Below are 19,662 nucleotides of genomic sequence, written 5' to 3' on the forward strand. Positions count from 1 at the left end.
CCACTTATACATCTTCAGTGAGTTCTCTTGACTTTCAGTCTCTAGAACTTTATAGCGCTAAATACAAATTATTCTGATAAACACAAATCTCCTCTATTCCTACGGTAGCTTAGCCACTGAAGAAGATAAGATGTCTTCTGAGATGTGACACAGACTTTCTTTCCCCATCCTAGGTTCTTTATTTCTAAGTGCCCACCTTTCCCTCCATGATCAACCTTATAGCACAGCACCCTCTGCTCTCCTCTCAAACTGTCATGGCCTCTATCATCCTGGCACTGCATTGTGTGAAAGAGTCTTTTGTTCACCAGAGGTGATTGTCATCTCAGAGGCTTATTGCCTATGTCTGCTAACTGAGGCCTGCTTGTAGAAGCTTCTAGCCTTTGTATAATCTAGGCCTAGAATGTTTTCAGCCTCTGAAACTCATTGCAGAATAAGATCACTGTTTCTAGTTCTTTCTGAGCTCTGGCTAGCTGGTTCAACTCAGTTGTTCTGGCTCAAACTGCTCTCCAAGCTGACTGATTCAAAACTGGCCTGTCTCTATGCCTCTGACTGAATTTCTCTGCCTTGCCCCAAGCAGACTCTAGCAATCTGCTCTAATCTTCTGGCTTTTTCTCATTCTTTGGCTCATTCTGTCACTACCCCTGTCTATCTTGCTCTCTGTAAAACCTGTCTCTGTAAAACTCTCCTGGAAAAATTGCCTCTGTATTATAGGAACTGAACATGCAGTGCCACTCCACTGCACCACCTCCTCAACTCACTGACTCAATCCAACTGCCGAGCAGAATTCGGAGATCTTCATGCCTGTGTCCTGAGTGCTGGTATTAAAGGTGTGTACCACCACATCTGGACCTAAGCTCTTCTCTACCTGAAAATTGCTCTATACTAGGATGGCTTTGAATTCAGAGACATGCTTGCCTCTGTCTCCTGGGATTAAAGGTGTGTCTGTATTCCAGCTGGAGTAGCCATGCTGTTGGATTAAATTCCTCTACAGGATTCTTTTTAAATTGTCTATGTTTTGAATTGTGTGCATTTTTGCGTCTTTGTTTGGCATATGCATGTGTAGGTGGAGGCCAGAAGGCAGCGGCAGTTTCTCTGGAGCTGTGGACATGGTGCTTGTGACCTGCCAGACTTGGGGTGCAGAGACCCGAATTCTGGAGCTCTGCAAGAGCAGTTAGCCACCTTAGTCAACACTGTCAATGGAGTTTGTGTGTGTGTGTGTGTTTTGTTGTTGTTGTTTTCGTGTTTGAAATTTTCTCTTCCCCTCTTAGCCTAGTCACTGGAACAACACCATCCTTTTGGAGAAAGGAACAAGTTGGGTACATGAATACACTTCATTGATACAGTACATCCTTAGGGATTACTTTCACTGACACACTCACCTAATCTAAGCCAACACTATCGATTCTCCTAACATTTGTTTCTTGCAGTTTTAATTTAATGAACATTTTGTAACTAACTGATTACAAAATGCACTTCCTGTTTTATAAAATTTTAAAGAGTGCCCGACTGTATTTTTACCCCCAGTGGCATCACAGATCTTCAGCATGGCAATTTGTACACAGGAATGAAGTGAATGAAGAAATATGTGGATTTTTTTAATGGAAAGGAAGAAAGATCTTCAGAGATGAATTAATACTCTTATTTATGAGATACTTCGAATTTCAGGGATGCTGATGTTATTTCAGAAGCTGTCCAGAGCAGTGATCCCCACACACGGGCCCATTTGTAGAGCCACCTTCTATGCATTGCTAAAAAAGTCAGCAGACACTTGACCTGCCCCATATGACAAGTTAGATACCATAGTAGAGAAGAAAAGTGAGGAGCATGTGGAAGAGTCTCTAACTGTAAAATATATGAGGAGAGAAGGGAAATGGATTGCTTTTATGAGCGCTGTTGGTAGGAGGGGGTCTGAAATAAATTGAGCTGTGGAGTAATTTGGTGAGAATGACCTCATCCTGAACCTCCGCACCAGCAGCTGCCCGCCCCACATCACAGACACACAGGGATTCCTGAGGGTTGTGAAGCGGTGTCCTGACCACCTTTCTACAGAACTCTGAACTTCGTGGAGATCACACTGGACTGCCTAGGGTACGTCAGGCTGACTTCTGCCTGGATCAAAAATTGATCCCCGCGGTCAGCAATAATCATTGATAAAGTGGGCCCTAAAGGGTGAAGGAACGGTGCTGCCAAAGGGGACAACTAAGACCCCAAACAGCAAACATGACATTCCATCACCTGACCGCCAGCATGCTCTACTAGACATAGCTTATAAGGCTTCCAGGTAGACTGATAAGTAATAGAAGATAACTAACCAGCGGCCCAGGTAATGATAGGTGTATGGATCAAGATAAATGTACACATATGTAAACACATGCAAACATTTGTGTTTTTAGTTGTTTACATATATACATAGAAACATACAGGTAAATATGTGTTTGTATACATATACTGAGAAAAAGGTGAGTCTTGACAACACGAAATTCTGCTTAAGAAATCTTCATAATGTAAGCATGTATGTAATGATGCAACTATTCATTCTCATGTCTTCAACATTTTGGGTTTGTACAGTATACGTAAAAGGACTAAGTAAAAAGTAAACATCTTTCATGTTGTTTTCAATTTCTTCATCTTTGGATTTTGTGGTGTGTTCTCAATTTAGATAATAATAAATGTGAAATTGGATGTTAACAAAAACCTACATTTAAGCCTAATATAGATGCTTTGGAGAATAGTCATTTCTAGTCTGATAATCAAACTGTGCATTAAGAACTTTCAGAACAGCTGTTGTCGTGGCACACACCTGTAATCCTAGCACTCAGGGAGGCAGAGGCAGGTAGATCTCTGTGAGTTCAAGGCCAGCCTTGTCTACAAAGCGAGCCCAGGACACCCAAAGCTATACAAAGAAACCCTGTTTTTTTTTTAATTTTTTATTTAACTTTTATTAATTACACTTTATTCCTTTTGTATCCCCCCATAAGTCCCTCCTTCCTCCCCTCCTGGTCCCGGTCCCACCCTCCCCCCTTTCTGCATGCATGACTCTCCCCAAGTCCACTGATAGGGAGGTCCTCCTCTCCTTCTTTCTGATCTTTTTTTTTTTTTTTGTTCTTCTCAATGCAGTTTATTCAGGAACCTTGAACAATCTTCTGACCCTGGGGAAAGCCAGCCCACAGCTTAAATAGCCTCTGGGAAACCCTGTTTTGAAAATCCTCCTTCCCCCCACAAAAGAACTTTCAGAATTATGAAACACATTTTAATTCATTCATTTATCCATTCATCCACCCATTCCTTTCTTCATCCATCCATACATCCATTCATTCATCAATTCACTCCCTCAAGGTATTTTAATCAATTTTCAATATTAGGTTTGATGCAAATTATGAGAGATTCTGTCTTTAGTGCTTATGTATATATTGATAAAAAAATGTTCTAAATTGCTGGGACACAACAAAGAATTTTAGTGTTATGTTTCAGAGTTCAAAGCAATGAACATCTGTCCACCACAGATGACCACAAAGGGCTGGCTGAGTCACTGATTGTCCAGCCTTGAAGAGTGGAAATAATTTTAAAATAGAATATCAATGTATATTTTAAGTGGGAGTAAAATATGTTTCTCAAGTACCATTGTTCAGGGACAGGATACAAACAAACAAACAAACAAACAAAACAAAACACTAGAGATGGAGTACATGACTTAAATCACACAGCACAAGCCACACATGCACATACTCTCTGTGATGAAATAATGTCCAGTATTATGTGAATGCCTCAGTGTCAATTTTTGAGCATAATAGGACCCTTCCTATTGTAGTAAAAGTCCTTGATTTGCATAATCTATATTTTCACATATCTGAGTTGCTAAGTGTACTCACTTACAATCATTGGAGAATTAGGTAATTAGCATATTTCTCCTTAAAGTATCAGTTCCCTTCGCATCAATTAGCATGAGAAGTCCCACCAGCTTTGCACCATGGGCAATTTTAAGCTATTGTTTGAACATTCCATCAAGGCTTGCAGCCCCCCTCCCAGATATTTATTTTTACAAGATAGAATCGAATAAAGATTGAGGCAGGCTGAAACTAATGATAGTACCATCATGAGCTGTCTTGGCATAATTAAGAGTAATGGAAGAAGTGGTTTGATAGCCATAATTAAATAAAGATGTAAAAACTTGTTATATGTTCAATTAAAGAAACTGAAATGCCAGAAAATGATATAAAGAATATCCCAAAGTAGGTGAGATGATAGAGAGATGGAAAACTCTTTTAAATTTATGAAAATGGGTGTCAGAAACAAATTCAGTTCTTCAAGTATAAAAAAAAGACACCCAGGCATAGGGAGGGATTGCCCACATTAAATTTATGTGGATTTCTCTGCATAAGAAAAACAGTTTTCTATTCATTTGACAATTATCTCAAATAGAAAAAAATATTCTATCAAATAATTCCGGAAATATTTCCTAAAATATTATTTTTATTTTTATCTGAAGCAATAAGAGCTATTTGTCTATAAGCACTAAAGTCTATTATATTCTTCAAGGAAATATCACTTTAGAAAAGGTCAAAAGAAAAAAAATTCAGCCAACAATTTATGTACTTTAACTACTAATCAGGAGGATTACTACCTCTGAAGAGAGAGAGGCACAAAGATATGAACATGACTGTAAAGATATGACTGTACACAGTGATCCTTAAATCATGCCTATTGTTAGGTAGGATCTCCTTGCTCAGTTTTAATAATTAAAAATGTTAAATTTCTGATGAGAACTATCAGGCGTGAATGCAGAAATTGGCTTTTTCATCTAAAATGTTCATAACTAATATGCAATCGTGGTGTTTTCAGCCAAGGATCATGATATGTAATATGACAGAGATGAAGAAAGGAAATATTATGATCATCTGATTAAATTGGGCTCACAGAAGATAACTCCATAAAGACAAATTAAATAATTTTTCATTCTAGGAAAAGAATTTATTTTGGACTTTTATCAATCCATTTATTTAGCCAGATTCACAGCTGCCCATTCCAGACTACTGAAGTCTGTAGATTTGCATTGCCTAGTTCCAGTGTCCACGAGACCGACCAAACCTTACAGATATTCAGGGTTTTTCTTGTCAGCTATAAGAAGTAAAAACACTTGCTGAAGAGGGACAGTTGAAGAAGGTATATCTCTTCATTATTATTTCTTTTTCCTTAGTGAAAATTAATATGGAAAATAGAACTTCCAAAAATCTCTATCTACATGTATATGTGTGTGTGTTTGTATGTATATCACCAAAAATAAAAGTCACTTAAGCTAACTCTAGGAAATTGACATTAGAATCATGAGAATTATTACCTGGAACCATTTTGAGTTGTCCAATGTGCCATGTAGATACTTTTAACTTCTGAAAGTAAACTATTACAGGCCCGCTCAGTGTACAGCTGGCCACTCCTAGACAATTGTTTTCCCAGTAAGTGGTTTATAGGCACCCGCTCTCTCACTGTCTTGGTGTCTCCCCACCCTATCTCCACACCCAGCCTCCAACTGGGGAAGAGACTCCCAACTCTACCAGAGATCAAGTAGACTCGAGAAGTCCAGGTAGACTGCCTGCTGCTGTCTCTACCTCTGCCCACACAACCCCAGACTTTCACTCTCCTAGTTGCCATATCCCAGGCATCAACTAGTGAAGACTCCTTGCTTTAGCAGAGGCCAGCACAACCTCCTAAAGCTCAGCCCCCAACTGAGGTAGAGACTTCCTGTTCTACCAGAGACCATGCAGACTGGAAGACAGGTTGGCTGCCTATCCACCAAACCCCCCAACTCCTTCTCTTACTTTGACACCCTCCCACTCTATCCCAGTTCCCCCGTACTACTGGTTACTATGTCCCAGCCCCCTACTGAGGCAGAGCCTCCTTGCTTTACTACCCCACACAGACTGCTAGAAGCCCAGGCCACACAGAGTAGAAGAGCAGGGAGGTAACAGAAACCAAGAAACAAAATACCTAGCCAACAAAGACAAGCTCAGAGTTCAGTGTCTAGGCCTGTAATTACCACAAGCCCAGATGGATAGAGGACAGTATCAGAACAAATTAACAACAGTCAAGGCAATATGTCACCACCAAAACCAAGCCATCCTACTTTTGCAGCCCCTAAATAGTTCAACACAACAGAATCTCAAGAAACAGACTTTAAAACCAACTTTATGAAGATGAGTAAGGTCTTTAACCAGGAAATAAATAAATCCGTTAAAGAAATGAAGGGGAAAAAAAGAAATGCAGGAAAACACAAACAACTGGAGAAAATGATTGACTCTCTTAAAGAAAGCCAAGGGTGGTGGTATGAACAAATAGTTAGAGGAAGGGAATAAAACTGTTGAAGACCTGAAAATGAAAATAGAAGTCATAAAGAAAATATAAAATGAGGGAATTCTGGAAAAAGAAATCTAGGTAAGTGAACAGAAGGCACAGACACAAGCATCACCCACAGAATATTAGAGATGGAGCAGAGAATCTCAGGTGTTGAAAATAAGGTGGAAGAATTAAGATAGAAAAAAATGTTAAATTAAAAAAGTTCCTGATCTAAACTTTCAGGAAATCAGGGACACTATGAAAATACCAAACATAAAATTAATGTGAACAGAAAAAGGAGGCTCCTAACTCAAAGGCCCAGAAAATAATTTCAACAAAATTAAAAATAAAATCATGAAAGAAAATTTTCCTAACCTGAAGGAGGAGGTGCCTATAAATGTGCAAGAACCTCATAGAACAGTAGGTAGGTAATACCAGAAAAGAAAGTTCCCTCACCACATAATCAAAACACTAAATACTCAGAACAAATAAAGAATACTAAAATCTGCAAGGGAAAAAGACCAAGTTTCATATAAAGGCAGACCTCTTATAATTACACTTGACTTCTCAACAGAGATTTTAAAACCAGAAATGCCGGGAGACAAAGCTATCTACTGAAGCCAAAGTCATTAGTAAGCCAAAGCTATCTAGTGAAGACAAAGCTATTTACTGAAGCCAAAGCCAAGTAGTGAGAAAAGGTCATCTAGTGGAGACCTAAAGCTATTTAGTCAGAGTTACCTAGCACCCTAAACCATGGGTGATAGATTTGTGAGGACATCCGTTTGTTAGTTTTAGAGCATCTGTGAAATATCTTAAGAAAACATCCTTACGGTATCTTGCAGGTGTAGTATTTAACCCATGGAAGCACTCTTCCTATCTCCTCCAGCAGTAAATTAACCTTCCCCCTTTTCCTGCCTTCTCCCTATATAAGTTGTGTAAAAATATCTAATAAACGAGGTTTTGATCAGACGAACATACTTGGCCTTCATTCCTGTGTCTCTCGTCCATTCCCCCCTCCCCCATTCCTTCCATTCGCCTACTTTAGGAACCCCGTTGAAGTCCTTCAGGTCGGGGCACAGAAGGGACTGGATAGCTGCCTGCAGACTCGAAGAGACCACAGATGCCAGCCCAGACTACTATAATCAGCAAAACTTTCAATCATCATAGAAGGAGAAAACAAGAAATTCCATGACAAAGCAAAATTTAAACAATATCTATCCACAAATCCAGCCCTACAGAAAGTAAGTACTAGCAGAAAAACTCCAGTTCAAGCAGATTAACTACACCCAAGGACACAGAGGCAATAAATAATCTTACATTTTCAAATTTAAAAGAAGAGAAGCACATGTGTATGCATACACGCGCACGCGCGCGCACACACACACACACACACACACATACACACACACGCACGCGCACAAACATGAACACACACACACTACTGCCACCACCAAAATAGCAAGAATTAACAATCTTTGGTCATTGATATCCCTCAATATCAATGAACTTAATTTCTTAATTAAGTTATCTATCTTAATTATCTGGGCTATCTGGGCACAGGGACTTTTCTGAGACTGACATTCAACCAAGGACCATGTATGGATATAACCTAGAACCTCTGCTTGGATATAGCCCATGGTAGCTCAGTAACCAATTGGTTTCCCATAGTAAGAGGAACAAGGACTATTTCTAACAGGAACTCAATGGCTGGCTCTTTGACCTTCCCACTCCCCCACCCCCCAAGGGAGGAGCAGTCCTGTTTTGCCACAGAGGAGGACTTTGCAGCCAGTCCTGAAGCTATCTGATAAAACAGGGTCAGATGAATGGGGAGGAGGTCCTCTCCTATCAGTGTACTTGGAAAGGGGCAGGATGGAGATGAGGGAGGGAGGGTGGGATTGGGAGGGAATGAGGGAATGGGATACAGCTGGGAAACAGAGTTAATAAAATGTAACTGATAAGAAAAAAATAAAATTAAAAAAATTAAAAAAAAAAAAGAAATCATGAAAAAAGAAAAAAAGAAACTGCATTTAAAGAAGGCCTGATTGGGTCCTTTCAGTACTACCAATTTTATGAATTTTGAATAAAGACACAGGCTAACAGAATGAATAACAAAAATGTGGTATATTTACACAATGGAGTATCTCATAATTGTTAAAAACAATGGTATCATGAAATTTGCAGCAAATGGATGGAACTAGAAAAAATTGCTTGAGTAAGGTAACTCATAACCGAAAGTCAAACATGGTATGCACTCAGTTTTAAGTGGATATTAGCTGTTAAGTAAAGGATGGTAATGCTACAATCCAGAGGCAGGGAAATGGAGGACACAAGGGGGAAGGAATGCATGAATCTCCATGAGAAGAAGAAATAGAATAGGTATGCCAGGTGGGGATGGAAACAGGAGGGATCAGGTCAGGGGAGGATGAAGAAGAGAGTACTGGGAAAGACAGTTGTAGTTGGGGGCCTTTCAGGGGCCATATGTAAACCTAGGGCATCATCAGACCAACTCCATCCAGCAACTGACAGAGATGCAGAGACCCACAGCCAAACGTTAGGCAGAGGTGTATGAATCCTGCAGAAGAGAGGGGGAGAAAGGATTGTAGGAGGCAGAGTGGTCAAGGATACAAGAATACCCACTTAATCAACTAATCTGGGCGCCTAGGGACTCAATGAGGCTGAACCTACAGTTGGGGAACCCCAATGGTCTGACCCAGACCCCCTGCATATATGCTTTGTTTGTGTGGCCTGATGTTCTTGTAGGAGACCTAATAGTAGGAGCAGGTGACATCTCTGACTATTTTGCCTGCTTTGGGACCCTTTTCCTCCTACTGGGTTGCCTTGTTCGGACTTAATATGAGAGCCTAGTCTTATTGTAACTTGATATGCCATGTTTGATTGATATCCCTGTGTGGCCTGTCTTTTTCTGAAGAAAAATGGAGGAGGAGTGGAAGAGGGTGAGAGGAAAGGGGAAGGGACTAGGAGGAGAGACTGAGTTCTGGATGGAATATATGAGAGAAAAGCTTAAATTAAAAGTTTGTAGGCATCCAGAGAAAATTTTGAGATTGAAAAGCAGAACAAGAGACCTTCTAGTGCAGTTACAAAATAAGAAGAAGTGGCTGTGGGTAAAGAAGTTTATGACAGCTCACTGTCAACACAGAGATAGAACTAAGTATGCAGAGATAGAATTAAATCTGCAGCAGTTAAAAAGTAAGTACATTTCAATAGTTAATTTTGATAAATAACTTTCATGCGTGATGAGTTGACTGACATATTTAGACATAATGTACACACTAAGTTTCCAGCAGAGAGAGTAACAGGGCACAGACTTGAAACCCCAGTAGGGTTTGGCCACTCTACACCTTGCTGCCATGATTGCAAATTGCAAAAGGTCCCCAAGATCTAGGTGTGATGACTCACAGCCATAATATATGTAATTATATATAATGTATATATAAATATGTATAATACATTTGTAATTGCATATGCATATGTGTTTGAGGCTGAAACAGAAAGATTTCTCCATGTTCAAGGCCATCCTGGGCTAAAGAGTAGACCTTGCCTCAAAAAAAAAAAAAAAACATAAAAATTCTGTGAAAGTCTATCTTTTACTCTTGTTCTATTGCTATTATGTTGTTCACAGTTTAAGCTTTATTACTACGTAAGAGAATAGCAAAACTTAGCAGCTTAAAACAATAATTAATTGTCAGGCTAGGTGGCAAATGTCTACAATCCCATTCCTTGGGATGAGAAGTCAGGAGGATCAGAAATTCATGGCTATCCACTGTTGCATTGCACAGTGGAGATCAGACAAGGAAATAAGACAAACACACATGATAGTTATTCCTTCTAATAATTTCATGGGTTGCCTAGTACTATTCCAGAATGTGTGTGATTTAAAATGGTACCACTCAAGGTACTATTGGAAAATATGTAAAAATTAAGAGAGATTTTTTTTAATAAGAGGCAGTAGTGGCCAGCAGCTGGGACTCAGCTGAAGTTGTCTGTATGAAGGCTGTTTGTGTCCCTTCACAGGGCATCTTAAGTTTCCAAGAGTCCTGCAACACACAGTTTCGAACATACTCAAGAAGGTGATAAAATAAGCCAGAAATGACTTGGAAAAAAAGAAGCATTTTATATATGTGTAGCTGAGTGTCAATTTATGGCTAGGTAGATTTTAGTCAAAATCTAACATGAGTGAAAGGTACTCAGTTCTATTTAGCCAAGAACGATTATCAGTACTAGCTTGATGATAAATGTGAAACTAGCTAGTGTATACCATGGCAGATATGGTATAAGCCTTACTCTTGAAATACTTGACAGTAAGTTTGGAAAGAAAATTATCAATATTAAAAAGAAATTATTAAAAGTACTATGGAGACAGAATGCATATAGAATGCGGTTGAAGAGGTCAGGAAGATCAGAAATATTCTCTATTTTGAAAGATGAATATAGTTCCTGAAGCGGTAAAAAGAAATGGGACTAAAGACAAAGTGCCCCTTCTGTGTGCCTATGTGGGGCCAGCTACTGTGCTAGACGTCACTTATAGATGAGCTGCTTGCTAAGGGAGTCTTGTGAAGGAAATGTGACCATGATATAGAAGGAAGACACTGAGACAGAATACTTCACTGAAAATCAGACATAAAGAGAGTACAGGTAGGCTGTGTCATGAATTAGTAATAGAGTATGCAAAATGTCAGCAAATGATTATCCTAATCACACTTATAAGCATTGAGTAAAAAAGAAAAAAAAATCAGATTCATTCAGACATTGTCAAATGAATCAGTATTGTGTGATTCACTGTTGTTTCTGTTAGTTTTTTGTTTTGTTTTTCAACTTTTCATGGAAAGACCAGTGGAGTGACATGGTCCAAATATTAACCTCTTCTATGAGCAAAACACATTCAGAGTCAACAGGAAAACACACATGAGCTTAAACAGTGAGGGAGTGACGACAGCTAACCTCACCTAGGAACCTTCGATCATAACCAAGCCTTCGCACATCTCTGCATGTATATGTGTGTGGTATGTGCAAACAAGCATGTATGTAGAGTGTGAAAGTGGGAGGCCTACGTTGAGAGTTTCCCTCAATCACTTTCCACTTTATTCATTGAGACAAGGTCTCTCAATTGAATCCAGAGCTCACTGATATGACTGGTCTAGCTAGCCGTTTTGTTTCAAGGATCCTCTGCCTTCTGAGCCCTGGAATTACAGTAAGATTCTTCAATAAATGTTCATCTTGCTTCTGCGAGCATTTTACAAACATTTCTTCTCTGCCCACTCCCTGTGGTCTGCTAAGCTCCTTGAGTCTAGCCATATTGATGGGGTCACTGAATGGTCAGATAAACTTTTAAAACTTGAAATGGCCCTAAGCTTTCCTTTGGACATTTTTAATCTCATTGGATAGATATGACAAAGAAAAGCATGAACTTGGAGAATTCTCATCTCAAGAATTGCATGCATGATTATAGTGGATAGGCTATGCTGTATCTTTCATTTTTTCATATCATGAAGAACAGTAGCATTCTGGCTGAACTCCAATTTATGAAATAGCATTTGGTTGGATTTTGAGTTCAAACTGAGTCAGACTGTGTCTGCACTTTTTTAGTGCACATGTGCAATGCTCATTTGTCCAACACAAACCATTATATAAGGATACTGGCCCTCCCAATCCCTTATCAACAAAACATCACTTCTATGAACTTATCAAATTAAGATACATGGTCATACAGGCACACCAATTTCATGCCAGTATAACTGGGTCAGTAAGCTCATCAACCACACCCTATTCTTCTCATGAGACTAGATAGAAATAATACCCCCGAACAGATATGATTAAAGGTGCTACGCCTTCATGAGTTTTGTCCAGGAAAATTGCCACTCCAAAGGACATAGGCCTCTACCTCTGAGCTCTAGTTCAAGTGCAGTACGCCCCCAGTCCCCACAACCCCATCCATGACAGACAACCCACTTCAAACCCACACTGAAAACTGCCTGTCACCGGGATCTGCTTTTGATGGCTCTGCTGCTGGGGTTCATAAAGCTTCTTATCTGGTCCCCCGCAGAGAGTCTTTACATTCCCTTCAGATCTCTGCTCTGTCTTCAGTGAAGCATCTCACTGAACACCACAACTACTTTAACCCTTTCTTAGCCATTCTATAAGCTATGGCATCACATAAGTTGAGAATTTCATACTGTTTATGACAGAAACAAGAGAAACTGTGGTTGCGGATGGCTATTAATATCAAAGTGTATTAACAGTAGCCCATTGTATTAAGGACAACAAAATTAAATGTGGCTCGTAAGTTCACTGTTAGGAATTCTAATGTTTTTGGAAAGACACACATAGCCTGTGTTTCTGATATAGCATAGCAATAACCTGAAAACTGTGTTGCCCTGACAGAGATCCTTCTCTTCTTGTGAAGGTTTGGCTGAAATAAAAAAGAAAAAAAAAAAAAAAAAAAAAAGAAACCCAGATCTTGCCATATCAATGGATGGTTGATTTGTAATGGAAATTTATTCTTGGTGTGACAGGTTGTCTGTTGGGAAAGTGAGGTCATTGAATGGGGAAGAAAGAGGTTTTGAAAACTAATAATATGCAGAAAGATCCCCATAAGCTGCAGATATGAACCCAAGTCCCCAAATCCTGATGAATCACTTCCTGGCAGAAGCCAGCTTTCTGCTTCAGCTAATGGGATTAAGTGAATAGATTAAGGAAATGATAGTGGCTTTCCAGAGGTGAATGCGATGCAATAAAAAAGCCTCAGGAGCTGCCCCCAAAATTCGTGTTTTATTCTAGACTTAAAACCATACACTAATCCTACCACAGTTACCTAAAGATAAATACAGGTGCCTGAAGATAGGCTGCAGAGATGGCTCTATGGGTAAAGTGCTTACCATGCAAGTATGAAGACCTAAGTTCAAATCCCCCAAATCCACAGAAAACTGGGCATGGAAATTTACCCTGTCCTCTGGAAACAATGACAAGAGAATTCCTGAAAGCTCAGACTGGCAAGCTAGCTTATCATACACAGAGATGAATGCAAAAAGAGATCTGACACTGTCCTCTCAACTCCACCCACCAACACACACATGCTTGTGTATGCACAGCACACGCGCACGCACACACACACACAATTATGTAAAGGTGAGTTGAGAAAATTGGGACCCTAACAAGTAGGTTATAAAGGAATTTACCTGTGTCTTCTAATTTATGCAGACTGATAGCTGAAGGACACCTCAGAGGAGTATTTAGACCACAGAACAGTAGTAAAACAGAAAGAATTCAAACAGAGTTCCGAAAAAGACGGTGCACCGAGTGCTGCAGTGCGGGGTCACAGGAACTGCTGGTGGTTCACTTCATTTGACAGCACAGACCAGGAAATGACCCCAGGTTAGTGAATTAAAAATGCTACTACTGCATTGCTTTGCTGTAGATGCAGAGGCAAAAGTGGGAGACAGCATTGCTAAAGTAGATGAGTCAGGTAAGACTTACTTGCCGGATTTAGAGAGGCCAAACACATTTTCACCAAGGCTGTGAAAATAACTTCTTGGGGGGGAGCCCAACATTCTTGAACACATGTGTGATTCAATTTGTCTCCGGGTCAGAATTTACAATGGAAGCTACAGATTCTGAATTAGCAAATCTAATTGTAATTGGATCTCAGGGTGGCGGAGGCCAAAGGGCAGCACTCAGCCTCCCAAAGCAAAGGGGACTGAAGGGGAAGTTTCTGGTTTCTTTGGAAACTCAGTTGTGTCATGTGAATATGTTTTTCATTTTGGTCCCAAGTGTGGGATGTGAGAATGTTTTTCCCCTGCGGAGAACAGCCCCCGCAGAAAACAGGGCCCTTGACAGGGTTCGTGATGTTGGTCAGCTGAAAGCTACCTTGTAGGAGGGGCGTGGTTTCTGTGAGATGCAGAACGTTCTCCTGTGGACACTGAGGAGGAGATGCTCAATCTTCATTCAAAAAGGCAAACGGGATAGACATCTGAAGAAGTTGAAAATAAGGAGCAGGACAGGAGTCTACCACAGAGGGCCTCTGAAAGACTCTACCCAGCAGGGTATCAAAGCAGATGCTGAGACTCATAGCCAAACTTTGGGCAAAGTGCAGGGAATTTTATAAAAGAAGGGGGAGTTAGAAAGATCTGGAAGGGCAGGAGCTCCACAAGGAGAATAACAGAACCAAAAAATCTGAGCCCAGGGGTCTTTTCTGAGACTGAAACACCAACCAAGGACCATGCATGGAGATAACCTGGACCCCTGCACGGAAGTAGCCTGTGGCAGTCCAGTCTCCAAATGGGCTCCCTAATAAGGGGAGCAGGGGCTGTGTCTGACATGAACTCAGTGGCTGGCTCTTTGGTCACCTCCCCCTGAGGGGAGAACAGCCTGACAGAGGAAGACTATGAAAGACAGCCTTGATGAGACGTTATAGGCTAGGAACAGATGGAGGGGAAGGAAGTCCTCCACTATCAGTGGACTGGGGAAGGGGCATGGGAAGAGATGAGGGAGGGAGGGATTGGGAGTGTGGTTGTGGGGCTACAGCTAGGATACAAAGTGAATAAATTGTAATAAATAAAAAATATATTAAAAAGATAAAAAAATAGAAGTCCACAGACAGCAAGACAACATTTTCTGCATCTCTACTCTTTCACATTGTTATGGTTGCATCCTTTGCTGGTCTTCACTGAGAGAGTCAAGAGAATTCGCTCCAAGAAGTTGGGGCTACTTTGGCAGAATTTGCTGCTTTGGCTAGACTCTGCCCAAATGGAAAAAGCATCGTCAGTCTTAACTTATGCAGGCATTCATAGGGGTCATGGCACTGAACTGTACAGCTATCAAAGTAGAGAGTCTGATTCAAGAATACCTATGGCTTTGGGGAGTTAACTATTTCTCTAGCAGAGGAGAATGACGGCTATTCTTGGTTGTCAATCTGACTGTGATTAAATCAGAATCTTTAAGGTGAGAAAACTTTAGTCCAGATATTTTGAGGAGGGAAAACCCAGTTCTAAGCTGGGCCACAACTTATGCTGGCAGGCTGTATAATGGACACAAAAGAAGGAAGCCTCCATCTTTGCATGCTTGCTCTTGACCTCTGTAGCAAGGCCATTTCTTCACTGGTATTACAGCCTACTTCAGGATTCCAGCATACTAAAGACTAGCTAAGACTATCTAAGACTAGCTTCAAGGAATGAGAAACTATAGGATTCTTGGACTTCTGTTCATAGACAGTCAGTGCTGGATTAGCTAGCCCGTTCATACATACATACACACACACACACACACACACACACACACATATATATATATATATGTGTGTGTGTGTGTGTGTGAGAGAGGTTCATTCTATGACTTCTCTCCTTCTAGAGAACACAGAATAATACAAATAGACATGAAGAATATTAAATTATTTATAAGCACAAAGTCTTAGGTAATATGAATAAAATTCTAACCCAAATCAAGGAAACAAACACAAAACAACAACAAAACCAAGAATGACAAAGGTTTTTTCTTTCTCTTTCTTTCTTTCTTTCTTTCTTTCTTTCTTTCTTTCTTTCTTTCTTTCTTTCTTAGAAGTATTTCCATGTTTCTCAAATTAAGCTGACTGATATGCTTTGAGGAGATTAGGAGAGACCAAATCCCAGATCTTCATCTGATTCCTCCAACTCTTCTTTGGCTTCATCGTTGGCTGGGATTGCCGAGGCAGCAGAAACAGCAGTGGTGTCGGCAGCCCCCAAAACAGCAGCAACAAATGCAGGTGGATCAGCCAAAAGACCTTCTCAGAAAATGAGAATGTGTACTCAGTCTCCACAGACAAAGCTAGGACCTGATTGTTTCCCCTGATGATAGAATGTAGCACTGGGGCAACAGTCAGGTAACCATTTTTGGGAAAAAAAAATGCTAGCAACCTTCAGACATCCTCCAGGAAGCAAGAGTGAAGAGTGAAGTGTGATGTCAAGCACTTCCAGGTTATAAATGTGGACATGGCCAAACCCCTGCTGGACGACCAGCCAAAAGTAGAAGGGGAGACAGATGGTCAGCACGTTCACCGGTGCGGCGTCACTGTCTCCTACTGTCTCTCTAGCTTTTATCAAGTGCTCATCACTCAGAATTTCAATGGCACCTCTGGAGATTTTAGTTGTGGTGCCTAAAGCCCGGAAGAAAGATATCTTCTCATGCCCCAGAGCAGTACTTTGAGCTGGCAAGTGGCTTCACATGGGGTAATGCCACAAGCCCAGGCAGCAGCATGTCCCTAATCTCTGTGAGCAACTCCTTGGTGAACAGAAAGCCCTCATTCCCTTGGATATGAAGCCTCAGTTTCTCCTGAGCTAGGTTGTTTTCTGGATGCCCCCAATAGCCTTGTACATCACGATTCTTGTCCATCAGCCCCAAGGGACATGCGGATCTGCTGCATCTGCTTGGAGCCCACACTGTCTGCTCCTACAGTGAAGCGTTTTGGGTAATCATCCAAAAGTTGGATGATCTCAAAGTGGTAGTTGGACTTCCAGGTTACCCCGTCTTCTCTGGGCATCATGGTGGTATGTCTGGAATTGCCACTGAGGGGTTTAAAGTCAGTGTCACTCTCAGGAGGACACCTGGCAAGAGCCAACAGTTTTAATGCTTGACATAATGGAGTCAGTTTACAGACTCAGAACAAGCTTGAGTGAAAAGTAAGACAGGTTCCATGGAAGGATGATTCCAGAACACCACAAAATATACCATTGTTTCTCTCAGCCTCCTGCAAAAGAATCTGTGAAGTTTTCATAGAGATAATCTGCACTGGGAGAAAGAATATAAACAAGTTATTTTTGACAGCTTCTCAATTGATGGTTGAGAAGTTACTGATGGTTGAGAAGCTTCTGAGCTGACGGTAACTTTGAGAGCCCCCAAGTTCCAGGGTGGTTTGCCAGTCTGAGTAAAGCCTTGGAGAAGTCTGATGAAAATCAAGAATGGAGACCATTGTATCTGGGGCCACAGTGGGTCCTCAACCCACTTAGGACTTACTCTTACGAGTCTCTTTTTTAAGGCCACATTTCTTGGTCTTGTTTCGTTTTCCTGTCTGATAAAGGATCACAAATATAAATCTGGGAAGGAAGTAGACAAGATACAGCACCCTTTAGTGTAAGAATTAGGAGAGCAGGAGAGTAAGCAGGGATGGGGACTGTCATTTAAGTCTTAACATAGTCTGAAAACACTGGCAGAGTCTCCAAAGCCTCAGAGGAAGCCAGAGGTTGCCTTCTCAGAGAGGTCCTTTCCACTCAAGGTTCTAGAAATGGGGAAAGGCAGGTTCTCTTCTCACTCTGGGTCACCTTCTTGTGTGAATAGGAGTGCTGCAGGGCACATTGAGATTCACTTATGTGAGTTAAAAGGCAGCATTCCCAGCAGCGGCTGGGCCCCCAAGCCCTCCATCTCCAGAACCACTGATTACACTGGGTGAGGCCCTGTGAGGGAAAAGTTTCCTCAGTGTAGAGATACATCTGGAGGTCAGTTATCTGCTTGCAGCAATCCAATGAGATCAAAGACTTTGACCAACTGCTCAGCTTCAGAGTTTCTACAGAAGAGAGACTTTCAAGGACACACTGCTACAAAGATATAGTCAACACTCCACGTGCCCACAGATATTGCATACATAGACTGCAGAAGAACTTATGGAGCCCGAGACTGGAGGCTAACAACCACCACGGGTGTGAGGGTAGCTAGGCCAAAATTACCCAGCTTTACTATCCATTCCTCATCACCAGAATGTTCTCTGGCTTCAGATCTCAGAAACTGACGCCTCAGATCTTTTATGGTCTCAACTGGCAGGCTTGGAGGGGGTGCTTGGTCCGGGTATGTATGCCCTTAGGTTCTGGTCTATATACTCAAACACTAGGGTGCCCTTGATGTCGCTCTGTCATTTGGAAAGTAGCATAGACACACATTAGGTATACAACACTAGGATGCTCAAAGGCTCCCAGCCTCCTCAGAAAGACCACCTAAGGAACTGTGCTAACGGGAAGCCCCTTCAGCTCCTCCTCCTCTGTGAGCACTGTTCACACTCTTGCGGTCCTCAAAGTGGCCACTGTGGGGATCTTGGGCCTTGTACACTGTCCCATAGGCGATACACCAATTTCAGCCACTAGTTCCTATAGAGAGGTAGCCCTTCTTGAGCAGGGGATTTCCTTACGGCCAGCCAAGGGCTGTGAAGACGGTCCTTTATCTGGGTCCTGCGGTGCCATATACTGGGGACCTGTCTCGGGCAGGTGAATGTTATGGGGACAGATCATAGAGACAGGCTGTGAGCTAGAGAGGCCCCCTCAGCCCTACCCTCACCATGTGGCCAGTTCCTCCTACGAGTCTTGATTGTTTAATTACAGTGAATAAACTCAACGCTGGAAGATTCCATATAGTTTCTTGATATTTGGGAGGAGTGGTTTTATGGTGAAAAGGGACAAATGGAAGTCTTAAGTGGTACTATATTTAGGAAAAAGGTAAATTAAAAAAAAATGGTAGTGTGCACCTGGAGGACATTCAGAGTATTCATGTCATTATGAAAGCCACAAAAGATGTTGGTTTGTATGGTGATTGCCAGTATATCTTTATTCAGCATGATCTTGGCAGAGGGCAGATTTTCAATTGATGGTGAAATATAAAGCTAAAATAAGCAGACACTGTCTGTAATAGCAGCTGCGGTTCCAGATTGGACACATTACCTCAATCCCTGCTACCTGCTACAAGTAGATATTGCACAATAAACATACCCTTTTCTCTAGGTTTGTCTGTAATTTTAATAAGACAAGAGGCAGTTTGCCTTCAACCAGGATGGGCACTCGCTTCCTCAGGAATATCATTTTCTCGCCTGACATAGTTCCTCTTTTGCAGTGAACTTGATCACTTTTTCCAACAGACACAATGTGTGTCTTAATGGCAGAAAAGTAGACTAAGTCTCAGCCAGTCCCTCTGCTGAGTAACAGTGCAGGCCCTTAGGTTTGCAAAGTTTATCAGTTACTGCTGCTGTTGCTCTGATCAACACATGACAAGAAGAAACTATGAGAAGCGGGGATTGCTTGGCTCATGACTGGAGGATGCATTCCATTATGGCAGGACAGATGCACTGACAGTAGGACCAAGAAGATGAGCACATGGTATCTGTAGCCAAAGGGAAATGAATGCCGGTGCTCGCTGCACTTACCTGATCCATTTCCCTTCCTTATTCAGTCTGTGCAGTCAGCATGAGTTTAGGGTCAGTATTCCTTCCTCAGCTAAACCTCATCACAGATATGCCCAAACATGAGCTCCTTTAATAATGCTAAGTCTATGAGAGTTGGTAATGATGGCAAATCGTTACGGCAGCCGTGTCCT

At 41.3% G+C, this 19,662-nt stretch overlaps 2 pseudogenes; both read right to left on the bottom strand.

Annotated features, from left to right (window-relative positions):
• Nucleotides 1-15,944: 15,944 nt before the first annotated feature.
• Nucleotides 15,945-16,852, bottom strand: LOC110564087 (large ribosomal subunit protein uL10-like; annotated as a pseudogene).
• Nucleotides 16,853-17,670: 818 nt separating this feature from the next.
• Nucleotides 17,671-18,539, bottom strand: LOC110564086 (cyclin-dependent kinase 4-like; annotated as a pseudogene).
• Nucleotides 18,540-19,662: the final 1,123 nt, after the last annotated feature.

Source organism: Meriones unguiculatus, chromosome 16, assembly GCF_030254825.1.
Source record: "Meriones unguiculatus strain TT.TT164.6M chromosome 16, Bangor_MerUng_6.1, whole genome shotgun sequence".
Lineage (NCBI taxonomy): Eukaryota > Metazoa > Chordata > Mammalia > Rodentia > Muridae > Meriones > Meriones unguiculatus.